Here is a 17,567-nt window from a genome sequence, read left to right as displayed (position 1 = left end):
AAAAAGAAAGAAATAATCGGAGTGGCTGGTTTCCTGATATGCAGTGAGTGATTCAGTGGACTAAATCTTATGCCTATCAGACATCTCTCAAGAATTTCTTCTTTGGCTGCACGCTGGCTCACCACCTGTAATCTCAGCACTTTGGGGAGGCGGAGGCAGGCAGATCACCTGAGGTCGGGAGTTTGAGACCAGCCTGTCCAACATGATGAAACTCTGTCTCTGCCAAAACTACAAAAATTAGCTGGGTGTGGTAGCATACACCTGTAGTCCCACCTACTCGGGAGGTTGAGGCAGGAGAATCACTTGAACTCGGGAGGCAGAGGTTGCAGTGAGCCAAGATCTCGCCACTGCACGCCAGCCTAGGCAACAGAGTGAGATTCGGTCTCAAAAAAAAAAAAAAAAAGAAAAAAAGGAATTTCCTCTTTGATGTATTTTATGATATCCTCCCCCTGTATCTGTCACTCCTCTCTGTACTCATTTCTATCATAGAACTTACTGTTGTAAGGTGTCATCATTGTTTTTTCTCATCCATCTCCCTCGCAGGCCGGTAGCTCCCTGAGATCACAGCATACCTGTTTCCTCAGTAGCTGGCACATAGGAAACTGAACAGCACACGCTTGAATGAATGAGCAAGAAAAAATAAAATAGGAAAAAGAATTATTAGTATCAGATGGCCCATGTAGCACCAAAAATGAAAGAGAAAGTTAGATGGTGATATGGGAAACAGGAGGACTGTAGCTGCCAGCTGTGAGCCCATCTGCAAGCACACAGCAAGAAGCTCTTGATCAATAACGTGAACCCACAGCAGGATGAAGAAGGTGCAGCTGAGGCTCTGCAAAGAATACTCGGTGACAGGACCCATACGAACAAGCAAAGGATCGGAAAACTCCCCGGGACGCAAAAGTGTGTTGACCATTAGGGCTTCTGAGGGATGACCAAGCCTTACGGACGCCTCTCACTTGGCGACTGGTCCTGCCAAGCCCTTTACCGGGTTTCATTCCCGGTTACTCCACCCGGCGCCACTAGTGGAAACAGGTAAAACCTGGAGAACTAGGTTCTACTTTGGGGGCCGTTCCGGGCATGCGTGATTGCCCGCGCGCACAGGCGCAGTAACTTCCCCGGTAACTGGTACTGCCCATTTTACATATGGGGAGCGGTTTCTCAGGCTTCCCTAGTTTATCACCTTTCCTTTAGGCCCCCACCCTCTTGTTCCTGTGGGGAAGCCTCGCGAGATCGCCCTTGGCAATCCCCGGCGGCGCCATCTTTGTGCCTGGCGAGCGACGGCGCCCGACGGAAGCCCTGAAGCCAGAGCTTGCTTGCCAAGCTCTATCTCAGACCGGATCCAGGAAATACGAGGCGGGCCTCGGTGGGAGGGACGCACTGAGGGAGGAGGGAGGAGGGAGGAAAGGGGGGGCCGGCGGCGGCGGCGGCTCACACCGGATCCCGGCCCCGAGCGGCGCTCACCCAGGGGGGTCGGGCGGGAAGCGGCACCAGCCCAGACCCCCCGCAGGAGCAGGCGACTGGCGTGAGGGCGAGGCGGCGACGGCCAGAAAGCGGCGGCCGTCTGGTGAGTGTCCACGGGGAGGCCCGGCACCTGCCCGAGCTGGGACGTCGGGGGCGCTCCTGGGATCGTCCCAGTGACCCTGCGCCTGAGACGGTGGGCGTGTGAGCAACTGCGGGTGTCCCAGGGACTCAGCTCGGCCGGGGACTGCGGCTGACACCAGGAACTGCGGGGCTGCCGGAGGTTTGCGCAGGGCCTGGCGAGTCCGCGCCCGCCCCAGACGCCCCGGGAGGCCGAGGGGAGAGGGAGTGGCTGGGATGGGCTGGCGACTTGATCGGCCTTGGTCCCCCAAACGGAGTGGACGATGCCTTTTTTCGCTGGACCCTAGACATTGCGGAGAGTGTGCCCCAGTGGACCGACTTTAAGCCCCAGAAAGGTGTTTGAGGATGAGGACTAGCAGCACCAGCGTGGGGGCCGTTGAGGGTGTTGAGAGCTGTGAACGTTAGTAGCAGTATAGTAATAATTGTGGAAGAGGTTTACAGATGACTGTTGGTAGGTGTTGAGTAAGGAGAAAACATTCTGTACTTTCCTTTAAAGATCACATAAGCAGTCCTCTGAGGTCCAACAACAGATTAGAGTTATTCCCAGTTGGAGTTCTGTAGCTTACTACCGTGTGCCAGCTCATAAAGTGCGTAAAAGCAGGATTTGAAGGGTGAGGGACAAGGTGAAGCATAAAGTAAGCTGCATAAAAAAATCCAAAGATTGTTCTGTTAATGTGTTAAAATGTAAAGCATTCTGTTTCTACTGAAATGAAAAATTTAAATTCTTTAAGAAAACTTGCCACCTTTGGTCCAGACCGGGCTTGTCAGTTTGATGTGTTCTTCAGTGTCAATCAGGCAGTAATTTTGGCATACAGTATATTTACTTCTGGTTTCTAAAAGAACAAGAATGAATGAGGAAAGGGAACAGTTTGACAAACTGAGCTTCCTTTGCACACTTTTTCATTTTGGAAGGGTAAGAGAATTCCCTTTTTGCTTTGCTTTAACAATGATTTACAATAGTATACAAGAACACGTGTAAGAAGAAAGAAAGGGTTTTTTGAGATGAGAGTTTAATTTTGCACAATACTGAATTATAAAGGGCCTCATCACCCATGGTAAGTTTTGTGATGGTGTCTTTTTATGAACACCGGAAGAATGTAGGCACATACGTATACATGCTTCTTAGTCAGTGTGTATGATATGAATCTTTGCAACTTTAGGGACAGCCCCCGCCCCCATTTGCTTACAACTGGCTTAATCAAAGGAAAATTAGACTTCAGTGAAGGCAAATATTAAGTATGTGATTTTCATCTTTACATCTGAAAGAACAATCTACATTCAATCACCCTGAATTTTCTTCCATATGTTTATTTGATGGGGTTTTCTCAATTATAGATACCACATTGTGTACAGTTTGTTGGAGCAAACAGAGCTAACATCGATTATATTCAGGCACTGGAGATCCTCATAGCTACCCTGTGCTAATTTCCCTATTGCACAGATAACAACACTAACCTCCAATATTCTTTGGTTACTTCCCTGAGGAGATTATGTAGCTGGTAAATTGCAGAGCTGGAACTCAGACTCATGTAGGTCTGATTCTAGAGCGTGTATTCTTTCACCATACTCTGCATAAGATTTTGTGCTGACTGATAAAAAATTTTATGAAAATGGAAATTTGTGTTACAAAGAAACCTTTCAGTTCTGTTGGTAATCTTGAAAGCTTTCAGTGTCCTTGGCTCCAGATAATCTCAAGGTTTTTTTTTTTTTTTCTTTTTGGATGTGTCCATTTTCTAGCCAGAGGTAACATTTGAGCTAGAAGTCTACTGATGTATAAAGATTCCTAAGATTCCTAAGAGCCGGTAGTGACCTCTCTGAAACTCAGGTATTTTCAGTAATTTTGCCTCTTGTTTCATTATGCCGAAGATACTTCAGATAACAAATATTTTGTTTTTCCTGGTCCTGAGTAGTATTTCAAATTACATTGTTAAGATGGCAACTATCTATAGGGGTTTGGATTTGCTTTAGCAGAGTTTGGAGGTACACATACACACCCCTGCCTTCTCCAGCAAGTGGAGTACTTGACAGCTGACCCTGTTTTTCTTCTTAATAATTTGATACAAAGGTTTTGGACCCTGATTCATGATTTGCAGAAAAGACAGCAGCTCTTCTGGGATCCAACATAATCTCCTATGGGGCAAGGAATGAAAGACCTTAAAAGGTTCCCAGGCAGTGTCTGAGGTGTTGGTGAAACAGCAGGAACATCTTGCCAGTGGTCACTTTTATGTCCCATTGGTCTCTGCGGTTGCGTTTCTTAATGTGCTGCATAGCCTGCCACCCTGGCCCTTATCTGCTCAAGAGAAGGGCTCCACAAAAGAACAGCCACAGAAATCAGAAAAAAGGAGAAAAAGATACTAAATGTCTGGTACTCAGCCTCCACCAAGTCATTTGGTCAGGTTTAGCTGTCTAGTTAATTATCTCTGGCTGAAAGTTCTAGAAAAGTTATAAAATTTGGGATTTGCTGCTTCATCTTTTAGAAAGTACGTTGTTTTAAAAAAAGAAGTATAGCCGGGCGCGGTGGCTCAAGCCTGTAATCCCAGCACTTTGGGAGGCTGAGGCAGGTGGATCACGAGGTCAAGTGATCGAGACCATCCTGGTCAACATGGTGAAACCCTGTCTCTACTAAAAATACAAAAAATTAGCTGGGCATGGTGGCACGTGCCTGTAATCCCAGCTACTCAGGAGGCTGAGGCAGGAGAATTGCCTGAACCCAGGAGGGCGGAGGTTGTGGTGAGCCGAGATCGTGCCATTGCACTCCAGCCTGGGTAACAAGAGCGAAACTCCGTCTCAAAAAAAAAAAAAAAAGAAGTACATTGTTTGGGGGCCTTCAGTTAAGTAGTCCTATCTTCATGGAAACAGAAAAGAAGTCTTGCGTTCCTCAGTACACATCAGCATGTGTGTGTATTATGTGGATTTAGAGACTGTTTTAAATAATTGCTTGGCATCTTGACAGGCAATCTTTTGTCTGAATAAGTTTTTTAATATAATTATACGCCCAAGAAAGAGTTAAATAAAGCATACTTTCTTACTTGTGAAAGTAATTACTCATGGTATTTGGGCTATTTATTAGGGTGAAAAAAATCAACAAATGATAATGTAGCTAAATGCTTACCAAATAAATAAAGCCTTTTTGAAATGATTTATATTGCCACCATATAAACACCACAACATTGCCTCATGTGTACTTAGAAGTTTGTTTTCATACCCTCTGTATAATAAACCTCAAATTATTACCGTGGCCACAAATATTTATTTCTCTAAAAGTGAAATGGACCTGATGAAATATTTGGAACTATCAAACTGAATTAATCCTAAATAAGAACGTTAATTCGTGGACAGTTCTGTTTGTCCAACTCTTAACATCCTGCTTGCCTCCCTGCTTCAAATTTCTCTATTTCCCATTCTCTCTTTCTGATGCTGTTCCTGCCATTTACCTGGCACCCTTAGTTTTCTGTTGACCTGAAGTCTTTGATAGAGTAGATGCTAACAAGGAAGGCATCAAAACTTTTCCAAGTCCCTTCTCCACATTCCCGTGCTGTAGGAGGTCCAGAAGGATGTGGATAAGACCTCTTAACCCACCCTATTCTTTCTTGAAAAGGACAATGAAAATAGCCAGAGTGAGGGAGGCACTGTCAAGACCCTCCAATGGTTTCTCCTCTTCTTCCCTCTCCTTAAGCACCAAGGAGGAAAGTTGGTAAAAGGCCACATGCTGCAGGAACAGGCACTGTACATTCATCCTCTTCAGCAGCCCCTGACCTTCACACTGTTTCCTCACTCCTTTCAGCTGCCATCCCCTCCTCCATCCTTCTTTCCCAGTTGGTCTTGCCTTCCTCCTCCCTGGATCTCCTCCCACCCCAGCTCTGCCTTTTTGCCCTCCTTCATGATATTCCTCCTGCTGTGCCTTCATAGTGGAAGAGGTCTGTGGTCCTAGGGAAGACTGTGGTCCCACAGACTTCCATTTATGGGAGGGAAGATCTTTTTCTACCTCCAGGGCTAAATGGGTCAGGAGTGGTTGCTGTTATCCTAAGTTGGAATGCTAAATTGATTTTCCTGTAGAAACATTGCCCACACAGGTTCTGTGTTTCGTTATACTTCTGTAACCTTTTGGACATTTAGGCTTTTGTGAACCGGCTTGGAAACCTAGCATATTGATCATTATCACATGGAAAGGCAAGTTCTGAGTTTTAAAGAGATGATTTTAAAAATCAGCTTGTACTCCAGAAATTGTTGAGGGTTGCTTGCTTTTTGTTAACTATTCACTGAAATGGTAGGTATTAATAGTACACCTTTAGCTGTCCGGAATTAGATTTATGTGGATCAGATGGCTCTTTTGGGAGATAAACTGATAGTCTTTTTAGATTGTCAATGAAGAATTTCTAAATTTAGGCACATGTTTTGAAATAAAATTTAAGTTAGCCCATCTCAGCTTAACATTATCATTAAAGCAGGCAGATCTTGCAGTTTTGTTGAAGAACATAGTTTTGGTTTTTCATAAAAGGAATATCTTGTTCCCACCACAAATTATTGCTGATTTGAAACTTTTCAAAGCTGTTGGACCTCTTGCAGTTATTTTACCCTCGTTTATTTAGTGTAAACATGGACAGCATGTTTGTTTTACCGCAAGATTTTAAAACAAAGGGTTAGTGTATTGAGGTTACATACTGTTACCACCGTTTGTGATATTCAGACAATTAAGTGAGGGATTTCAAAGTGATAAAAACAAAGCTAGGTACATATTAAATTTGTTTTCCATAAACGTGTTCAGTCTTATCTTGGTTGAAGGAAATACTCCTAATAAAAGGCAAGACGGGTCTTTTTTTTTTTTGGTTTTCAGACCACTCTTTCATTTGAAAAATGAATTTCAGTAAGCACACTCTGTTCATTTTAAGAGTTTACCAAGTTATTTAATTACACACAGAGTGCAGAGGTTAAAAATATCTCTGGGGTAAAATGCTCAGATGTTCAGATCTGACACTAACTAGCTCTGTGTTCTTGAGCAAGTTACTTAATCTCTGACCTGTTCCCTCATTTTCGAAGTGGGGATATTGTGGTATCTACCTCATGTAAGGATTAAATGAGCCACAGGATGTATGGTATTTAAAACATGCCTAGCAATGGAGAATGCTCAGAAAGAGTTAGTTCTTATTATTACGTTATCATCATCATTACTACTATTACTGTTATTACTTCAGCTACCTTCTGAGATGAGATGCCTTCCATTCTGGGGTGTGGGCATGAAAGATATATTTGTTTACCTGGTAGTAATTTTTTAATGTAGAATTTATTTGAGAGGGCTAGGGAGAGAGCAGTATGTTAACTGCTGGATACATCCACAATTGGCCATAGTGCAGGAAATTCATAGAATATTAAGCTTATTTTTTTTTTTTTTTCGGTAACACAATTCCTTTTGTTGGGTATAAAGAACTATGCCTTTTTGATGTTTGAGCAAAACTGGATTATTTGAGTAACTGCAATGTCTTTATTAAAATTCAGTTATCTTGTTATCTGCAGGCTAGAGTCTGTACAGGAGAAGCCTCAATTTCTAAATGATCCATTGGTAAGACTATTTTTAAGCAGCACCATTTTCCCACGGAAAAAAAGTCACATAATAGTGTTCAGATTCGCAAGCCAGCCCAACATATCTGAATTCGAATACTGATAGTATTATGAAAACTAACTTTTATGTGTAACAGTGTCTCAGCAGGAACATGCACTGAGTGCATTAAGTACTGAAAGATTATGAACACAATCTTGCGGATAAGGCAGTAGGGTTATCTTTCTTTGAAGTCCTAGCAAGGACTGTCAAGCCTTGGGAAGAGAACTGTCTTCTCTGGTAGAGGCCGAGGGTAAGTAGTGGTGACTGGTCTGTAGAAGGCAGGAGCTTTTTTCTGGCTTGGGTCCTCTAAAGGCTGTATAGTATAGTGGTTAAGAGCATGGACTGTTCACTGAGAGTGCTTACCTTCAAATATCTGTTCCATTACTTACAGAACTTCCCATCTGTAAAATGCAGATAAAAGTAGTGCCTCCTTTATGGGGTTCTTGAGAGGATCGAATGTGTTAATACGTGTATAGCACTTAAAATAGCACCTGGCCCATAAGTGAGTGCCTAAGAAATGTGATGTATTTTTTATTATTAAGCTTTACTGGTCTAGGATCTCTAGAATACCTTTTTCTGCTTCGCTGTCCACTGCCCATATCTTTTGCACTAAATAGGATTCTTCTCTTCCTTTTCCATTGAGGAATGGTTTTAGACTTTTCATTCCTGCCTGAAGTATTTTTAAAGGGGTTTTGGGGGAGTTTATTTCATTTTTTAATGTTAGAGAAATAGCATTTAAAGAGTCCCTTCTGTGAACCCACCCCATTTCCCCATTTAGGCCTTATTTTGATGGAGATCATCATTTGAAGATAGATATTGACTGTGGGCATTTAATTGAGTCAAAATTGAGTTACAAATTTCCCAATTTTTGGTAGTTTTTGCTAAGTCATTTCTTTTTAAATAAGCTTTTTATTTTGGAATAATTTTAAACTTAAAATGAATTTGCAAAGATTGTACAGAATTCTCACATACTCTTCACCCAAGTATCTATAACCCTGGTACATTTGTCTGAACTAGGACATTAACATTGGTACATTATTGTTAGCTAAACTGTAGATTTTACTTGATTTTACCAGAATCTCACTAATGTCCTTTTCCTGTTCCAGGATTCCATCTTGCACTTAGTTGTTAAGTCATTTTTAATTATTTGTATTTATATCATGGAGACCTCCAGTTCTTTAGTGAATAGATATCTGTGGCTATAAAACCATTTTCTGTTTTAAGTTTTCTGTACATACTCAAAGGCTAGGTGTTTCCTCTAGGGATGACAAGTCCAGGGATTTATCTTGGCCCTGAACTTTATAGGTTGAAATAAAAAGGAGAGAGTCCTATTATAGTGGAAAGAACACTGTGGTGACGGAGTATAGGCTAAAGCATTTTTATAATTTAAAACTGTATTTACACGGGACTAAATGGGTTATTTTATGCACTATTCATTTTTGATGGATTTAATTTCAAAATGACGAGTCATTCTTCCTATTAAAAGTGTTAAGCATGCTTCTTATTCTTGGATATAGAAGCTAATTGAAATGAATTGGAGAATTTAATTTTTTAGTACTCATCATAGTTGTGATTTATTTAATAAATTAATATTTAGTATAATTTAATTTCAGTAATTTAGAACATTTGTTTATATGCAGTTTTAGAAAATCCTTGGTTTCGATTTGTGTTAGCAGTAGAGTTTTTTGTTTGTTTGTTTGTTTGTTTGTTTGTTTCAGGGATACCATATGTAATAGGTGCCATTGTTATTCTAACTTTTCACACATGCCTTCAGTTTGATGTCAAAGTCATCATTTAGTGTAAACAGCAACTTATCTCTTAGGCTGCACATCATGAACTTTACTTTTAGAAAGTCTTATCTTTTATGCCACAGAAATAGCGTTTGACTATTAGTCATGGATGGCAAAGAAATTAATTTCGAGATGTTTGGATAAAAATGTTTCAGTTGACTGTAGTGTGTATTGAGGGACACTGCCAGTAAACAAATTTACTTGGTAGGTGGAAATCCCCTAGAAGTTACAGAAAATTGGGAGGAGGTGAACTTAATTAAATAACTTCGATTGTTTAGATGTATTCAGAGCTTCTTATGACCTTGAGCAAATCACCCAACTTCAAAGGACCTTGGTTTCTTAATTTGTAAAATTAGGGAGTTGGACTAGATGTGTAAATCTAGTTGTTAATTTCTAAGATTTAAAAGCCCTCTTGTTTGACAAAAACCTACAAGATCAAGTTGCTTATCTGAAATCTTTATGAATCAACACTCGTCACCAAATCTAGAAATAAGTCAGTTTATCAGTTGGGTTCATTCAAATAGTTTCAAACCAATATTACTGTAAGTCAGAGAGTCACTAGTTGGTTTGACATTTCTTGTATATTTTTGGTAATTAGTATATTGCTTTTTAAAATTCTGTTATTTGATTGTTGTGCTTTATCCTGAAGCAGTGAATTTGAAACTTTCTTGTTCTCAAATTCCCTAAACAATTTGGAAAAATTTACTCCTTCACACTTAAAAAACAACCAAAAACCTTTTACTGAAGTTTAATATGCAGAAAGTACACATTATCAGTAGTGAACAACTCAGTGAATTTTCATCAACTGAGTGCACTTTTGTACTAGCACCCAGATCAAAAAATTGAACATCACCAGCAACTTAGAAGTCCCCCTTTGTGCTCCCTTCTGATCACTTAACACCCTACCTCCCTCCACCTGACTGCTGGACATTTTCCTAATTTTTAACACCACAGATTAGTTTTGCCTACTTTTATACTTTATCTAAATGGACTCTTTTGTCTCTGACTTCTTTTATGCAATGTAAATTTGAGATGTATTTATATTGTATTTAGTTGTAGACTGTTCATTCTCATACTGTATACTATTCCACTGTATGAATAGATCATTATATATCATCATCTTGTTGATGGATATGTAGGTGGATCTCAGTTTGTGAAGAATGTCTTTGTGACCTTGGAGTAGGCAAAGATTTCTTCAACAGGACTTTTCAAGAATAATTACTACTTAAACAGTTTAGATTAGATAAGGAATAGGAGAACTGGTTTACTGAAATATGAGCAGTTAAAATGTTTTAAATGTTAATATATAGTTAAAACTTTTCATATTCTCTAAATCTCAGGGAGAATGTCAGTATTTTTAACTAAATGTTCCAGGTAACAAGTTTGTACTTTCATAACTATTTGGGGAAGAATTCCTTCAAAAATGTGTCATGTACTTCGTTGTCTTTTTGACTTGCTTATTTGTAGGAGTTTTTTTTTTAACTATATGCTGAAAATGAACCCTTGCTAGTTGTAAATATCTTCTCCCATTGTGTGGCATGCTTTTCCTATTTCATGGTATTCTCCTGAGAGAATACCTTCAAATAAAGCTTCTAGAAGATTTATCGTTTTGTCTTTCACATCTAGATCTAGCATATACCTGAAATTGATTTTTGTGTATTGTGTGAGATAGGGGATAATACTATTTTTTCCTATATGATAGCTAATTGTCCCAGCACACCATTTCCCTGCTATTGTCAGGAATCAAATGTCCATATATCTGTGGTTCTCTTTCTGTGCTCTCTGTTCTGTTCCTTTGGTCTGTTTGTCTCTACTTGTACTGAGACCACATTGTCTTGTTTATTATAGTTTTATCATAAAACTTTATATGTAGTAGAACAAGTTCTTCCACATTGTCCTTCAAAAGCATCTTCGCTATTCTTGGCCCTTTGCACATTTCTTTGATTTTAATATCATTTTGTCATTTTCCATACATATCCACAAAACCTGTTGCTATTCTGATTGGAATCACGTGGACTCTAGAGAGCAATTTGGGAAGAATTGACATATTTATTGTTTTGTAATTCATGAACATGATACACTACTCCATTTATTTAGGTCTTTAACTTCTTTCAGTAATGGTTGTGATTTTCTCCGGAAGATTGTTCACAGCTTTTGAGAGTTTTATTTATAGATATTTTACATTTTTTATATTGTAAATGTTTAGAGCCATTATTCTCTTTGTTTATATCTTTATATTTACCTCATATCTAACAATTTTGCTAAACTTTTAGTCATATATCTTTAGAGTATGTATTTAATCTTTTACTATGTATTCAATCTTATCTGCAAATAAAGTCTCGTTTCTTTTTTTCAAAATACTATACTTTTGTTTCTTATCTTACTGTACTGGCTAGTATTTCGATTATAATGTTGAATAGAAGTAGTAATAATGGCACTATTGTCTTGTTTCCCTTCTTGAAAGGAAAACTTTGAACATTTCTCCACTAAATACGATGTTTACTTTTTTTCTAGATATCATCAGATTAAGGAAGTTTCATTCTGTTTGTTAGGAGCCTACATCATTAATAGATAATGAATTTTATCAAATGCTTTTCCTACTGTTAACCATAGGATATTCCTCAAATCAAATTATATTGATTGATTTCCTATTGCTAAATAGACTGCATTCCAGAAATAAATCCAGCCTGATCAATATCACATTTTCCTCTAATTTTGTTTTGAAATTTTGGATATTTGTTCGTGAGTGGGATTGGCCTGAAATTTTGTTTTTCTTGTACTGTCCTTGTCAGGTTTTAGTAGCCTTGTAAAATGAGTTAAGGAAGATACCTGTTTTTTGATTCTCTGGAAGGGTTTAGGTTAAGTTTGGTTTTATTTTTTAAATGAATGATAGAATTTAGCAGTGAAGCCGTTTAGGCATAGAGTTTTCTTTGTGGGAAAGCTCTTAATTACAGATGCAATTTTAAAAATACTAAAAGTATTCTTCACGTGTTTCTATTTTGTGATATCTGCTTTTATATTCATTATATTTTTCTACTTCCTTTAGGAATTCTTTTGCTCTTCTGACTTCTTACGATGGGTAGGTAGGTGATTATACCCTTGTTTCCTTCCTGACATACACATTTAAAACTATACATTTCATTTTCAAGTATTGCTTTACCTTCATCCCATCATTTTTGAGATGTAACATTCTCATTATTTTGCAATATTTTAAAATTCCCACTGTAATTTCTTTTTTGATCTATGGGGTTTTAAATAGTATATTTCATAATTTCTAGTAATCTGAGAATTTTCTAACTATGCATTTTTTTGTATTTTGTTTCTGGCTTTAATACATTTTCCTTAGAGAACTTTTTTTGAGTGATCTCAGTCTTTTAAAATGCCCTGAGACTTAATTTATGGCTCAGCATGTGGCCAATTTTTGCAAATATGTAAGCACTCAAAGAGCATCTATTCTGTAGTTACTGGATATATCATTCTACATATGCCCATTGATAAGTTTGCTAATCATGTTGTATCTCTGTCCCTGCTATCTTTTTTGGTCTGCTTATTCTTTTAACTACTGAGAGAAATATGTTTTTTTTTTTTTTTTAATTTGAGATGGAATCTCGCCCTGTCACCCAGGCTGGAGTGTACAGTGGCGTGATCTCAGCTCATTGCAACCTCTGCCTCCCAGATTCATGCAATTCTCCTGTCTCAGCCTCCCGAGTAGCTGGGACTACAGGCACGTGCCACCACACCTGGCTAATTTTTGCAATTTTTGTATTTTTAGTAGAGACAGGGTTACACCATGTTGGCCAGACTGGTCTCGAACTCCTGACCTCAAATGATCCACCTGCCTTGGCCTCCCGTGGATTACAGGTGTGAGCCACCATACCCAGCCAAATGACATATTAAAATTTGCCACTGAGATACTAATACATGTCTAATTCTTCAAGAAGTATTGTCAACTTTATATATAATTTGAGTCCATGTTTTCAAGTGCATAAAAATTTTGTTCATTATATCATTCTGATGAATTAAGCATTTTATCACTATGAAGGGAATCTTTAACTCTAGTGATCCTTTTTCTTTGATTCTGTTTTGTCTGAAACTAATACAACAATAATATCTTTAATATAGCAATACCATCTTTATTTTAGCTAATGTTTGCATGATATATATTTGTTTATTCTTTTACTTTTAACCTTTCTGTATTCTTATGTTTTAGATGGGTCTCTTGAAAGCAACATATATTTGTAGATTTTTTTTTGTTTATCCAATCTGATAATCGTTCTTTTTTGGAACATTTGATTAATTTATGCTTAATATAATTGGTATTTTGGGATTAAGTACAGCATCACATTTTTATTCTACTAGCTCTGTATTTCTTTTTCCCCTTGTCCTTTTATTTGACTGATTATTTTTATGTCCAGTTTTTCCTTCATTACTTTAGCTATCACTTATTCATTTTTATTCTTTTTGTGATTACCCTAGCATTTATAGCATGTATTCTTCACTTATCAAAGTCTAGTGTTAATTGATACTTCTACCTTCCTCCTAGTTGAAGCAAAAATATTAAAGCACCTTAGTTCCATTTACCTACCTTGTGCCATGCATATTGTTCTCTTGTAATTTAATTTTCTGTATATATTTTAAACCTTAAAAGAGGTTATTATTTTATACAGTCAGTATTCCTTTAGATTTCACATGCTTATTTGAACTTCCTGGTTCTTCATTCCTTTCTCTATATGTGACCATCTAGTTTTCTTTTGCTTTATTCTTAGGGTTTGCTGGAGATGAACTCTCTTTTTATTTGTCTGAGCCTGTATCTTAATTTTTTTCTTGAAGGATATTTTCTCCTCAGTGGAACACTAGGTTGGCAGTTGTTTTCTTCTTGCTCCTTGGAGTTACACAGTCTTTCAGCTTCCATTTTTGTTGTTGAAAATTAAGCTATCAATGTAACTGTTGCTTCTTTGAAAGTAATCTCCCCACCCCTGCCCCACCCCTTCCCCTACTACCGCACCATCAGAATGCTTTAAAATTTTCCTTTGTCTGCTAGGAATTCATTGAGATTGTTACACATGTGGTTTGACATGTTTCATCATTTTGGAACATTTATTCAAATATTGCCTCTGCCCCATTCTCTCTCTTTTCCTTCCAGGATTCTGATTAACTCTTGGATATTAGACCTTCTTACTGTATCTTCCATGTTTCTTATTCTCTCTTCAATCTGAGCTTTTAATTTCCCCCTCTCCCTATCTTTGGTTCACTCTCTCAACTGTGTCGATTGGCTGTTAGACTTGTTTACTGAATTCTTAATTTCAATTTTTGCATTTCTCAGTATTCTTTGCTTCTTTTAAAAATCTGCTCTGTAGCCCGAGTATCATGGCAAAACCCCATCTCTACAAAAAATACAAAAATTAGCTGGGCGTGCTCGTGCATGCCTGTAGTCTTAGTTACCCAGGAGGCTGAGGTGGGAAGATAACCCGAGCCCCAGAGGTCAAGGGTGTAGTGAGCCTTGAACACGCCACTGCACTCCAGCCTGGGTGACAGAGCGAGACCCGGTCTCAAAAACACCAAAATTCTGCTGTCACTTTTTATGATTTCTAGGTCGTTGCTGAGATTTTTAAGTTTGGCATTCATCTCCTTGAACATAGCAAGCCTTGAACGTAATTTGAAATCCATGTCTGATAATTCCAATGCTTGGAGTCCTTCTGAGTGTATTCTGGTCAACTTATCTTTTCTCTTCATGTGCCTGATTGTCTTTAATTGCATGCTTGGCATTGTATTTGAAAAATCATCTGAGACCAAGGATGATAGTTTTTCAGAAAGGGGCGGGGTGGGGGGGGGGAGAAAGAGAGAGAGAGAGAGAAAGAGTGTGTGTGTGTGTGTGTGTGTGTGTGTGTGTGTGTGTGTGTGTACATATGCTTGAGGGAATCCAGAAAATCCAGAGTTGCTTAATCAAACTTCAGCTTTGGAGACCTTCCTGGGGCAACCAGATGACTCAAGGCCACATAGCCTTCATTGTATGAACTGATTCATTGTGGTTCAGCCTTATTTCTAAGGTGTAGCCTTTCAGGGTCCCAACCCCAAAGTGGGTGAAGAGGATTTTCCCTTTGGTTATTCTGTTTTAGCTCTTTAACACTTAATTAAGAAAGCCATTTCTAATATTTTGACCAACCCTATTACTTGTCTTCAGATAGGGAGGTGTTTTGTTTGCTCTCTATGGGCAGGATTTACTTAGAAATAGCAAAGACTGTCATTTTCTGTAAGACTTCAGACTCGGCTCTAGTTCTGTTTAAGCTTTGTTTTATATAGCTGTACTCACATGTATAATTATATACATGTTTAATTGAAAGATTACATTGTATGCATGTAAATATAAGTAAAGTGTTTCCTAAATACTCAGCAATATTTTAAGTCTCTTCAACCTTGGTCCGTTGCTAGACCTTGACAATGGACAGGTTTATTGTATTTAAATTTCAGCTACGTCTGGAGTGACTCGAAATATGAAATCCCTCTTAATTGCTATTGAAATTAGGATGCATAATATCTACTAAAGTTTTTTCCTCTCATGGAAAAGAATACTTGACTAGTTACACTTTTGCAATCACAACTTCTGTCTTAGTATATCTATATGTAGGTATAATATATAGCTGCCCTTGTGAAATAGAAAAAAAAAGGCACTTCTGCTGAGATTCCTAGATTTCTGCCAAATGAGAACCCTCAAACAACCTAATAAATGAACATTGTGCTTTTACAAACTTTTTCCTTCTATGTAAATTAATAACCCACAGCAGCCTTGCAAGGTGAGTATGTGATAGTTAGGTGTGATATTAAGCAAAGTATTAGGAAACAGGGCCTAAGAGATTAAGTAATTTGTCTGTAGTCCCACACCTGGTGAATGGCATATGTTCTTTGTCTATTACTATTACAACATTGTGTTTCAGCTATAATGGCCAGGTAACTCTTGCTTACAGATGCTCACTGACTTCCCAGTTTTATCATGTTATACTTTCTCCTTTCTGTAAGTCATATAATATCCCGACCCCATGACTCGTATCCTGAAGATTGAGATAATTGGGAGATTACTCCATATCCCATCCTTACCGCCTTCCACCCCATTTCTAGAACATGGTACCACCAACTCTGGAATTTACTAACCTCTCTGCCCTGTTAGAAAGTTTGCTGTGCATTGGTCCTTTCTCATCCCTTCACATACTGTCCCTTTCCCTCAGACATGCCTCAGTTTTTTCAGTTCTAAAAGAAATGCATCTTTGCTTTCCAGTTTGTTTGCCATCTTTCTTGGCACTCAGGGCTTCCTTTGTTGCTTCTCCGGTCACTCTTGATGAAATCTTAGCAGTGTTGCTTACCTGTTTACTTTATCCTTCTGAAACTTAAGAAGGACAGAAAACTTATCTGCCTTGTACTTCTTTCCTAGCAACAGAGTCAATGCTCCTATACTTCTAGTAGTGATTCTGCTTCTGAATGCCCCTCATATCTCATTTTCAAATCATTGTTTTCAGCATCCAGCAACATCCTTGCTACTCACTTGTAATGATAGCCTTGAACAATTATCTTATATTACGCCTGTGAATGTCAAATGCCCTTGTTTATTTATAGGTACTTGACATTTGAACATTTTATATGAACATTTCTAAATGTACACAAATGAAAAGTTCAGTGAACCTATGATGCTACAGTTGTGTATGTTTTGCCATACTAGTTTCATCTCCTTACCCCTCTTTTTTCCAAGAATTTAAAGCATAGCCAAGACATAATTTCATTCCTCAATAATTTAACATCTCTAAAACAACACATTTTCTTACGTAGCTACAATGTTATTATACAGCACTTTTAAGAAGAATTATTGGCTGGGCACAGTGGCTCACGTCTGTAATCCCAGCATTTTGGGAGTCTGAGGCAGGCAGATCATGAGGTCAGGAGTTCAAGACTAGCCTAGCCAATATGGTGAAACCCTGTCTCTACTGAAAATACAAAAAAAAAAAAAAAAAAAATTAACTAGGCGTGATGACGCCTGCCTGTAGTCTCAGCTACTCTGGAGGCTGAAGCAGAAGAATTGCTTGAACCTGGGAGGCAGAGGTTGCAGTGAGCCAAGATCATGCCACTACAATCCAGGTTGGCAATAGAGTGAGACTCTGTCTCAACAACAACAAAAAAGAATTTTTAATAGCATATACAGTATAGTTGACCCATGAACAAAGCCAGAGTGCTGACTGCCTGCAGAGTCAAAAATCCACGTGACTGGTTTGTTTTTGTTTTTTTTTTTTTTTTTTTTTGGAGACAGGGTTTCACTCTGTCCCCCAGGCTGGAGTGCAGTGGCATGATCATGGCTTACTGCAGCCTCAATCCCCTGGGCTCAAGTGATCCTTCCACCTCAGCCTCCTGAGTAGCTGGGACCATGAGCATACACTACCACACCTGACTACTTTTTTATATTGTTTTGTAGAAATAGGGTCTCCCCATGTTGCCCAGGCTAGTCTTGAACTCCTAGGATCAAGGGATCCTCCTGCCTTGCCCTCCCAGAGTGCTGGGATTACAGGTGGGAGCTACTGTGTCCAGCCCATGTGCAACTT

The 17,567-nt window shown here is 38.7% G+C and overlaps 1 protein-coding gene across 7 annotated transcripts in view; it reads left to right on the top strand.

Moving 5' to 3' along the window:
* The first annotated feature begins 949 nt into the window (after window positions 1–949).
* Window positions 950–17,567, top strand: part of TAB3 (TGF-beta activated kinase 1 (MAP3K7) binding protein 3) — a 62,903-nt gene continuing 46,285 nt past the window's right edge. The window contains exon 1 of one of the 7 annotated variants that reach the window (XM_074391896.1): window positions 950–1,035. The gene's annotated coding sequence lies outside the window, so the exon portion shown is untranslated. Of the gene's footprint in view, window positions 1,036–1,316; window positions 1,568–11,288; window positions 12,072–17,567 lie in introns of those variants that run through there. The other 6 variants (XR_012515726.1, XR_012515725.1, XM_010334841.3 and 3 more) reach the window with 6 other exon arrangements.

Source organism: Saimiri boliviensis, chromosome X (genome assembly GCF_048565385.1).
Source record: "Saimiri boliviensis isolate mSaiBol1 chromosome X, mSaiBol1.pri, whole genome shotgun sequence".
Taxonomy (NCBI): domain Eukaryota; kingdom Metazoa; phylum Chordata; class Mammalia; order Primates; family Cebidae; genus Saimiri; species Saimiri boliviensis.
This window is presented reverse-complemented; position numbering and strand designations above follow the sequence as displayed.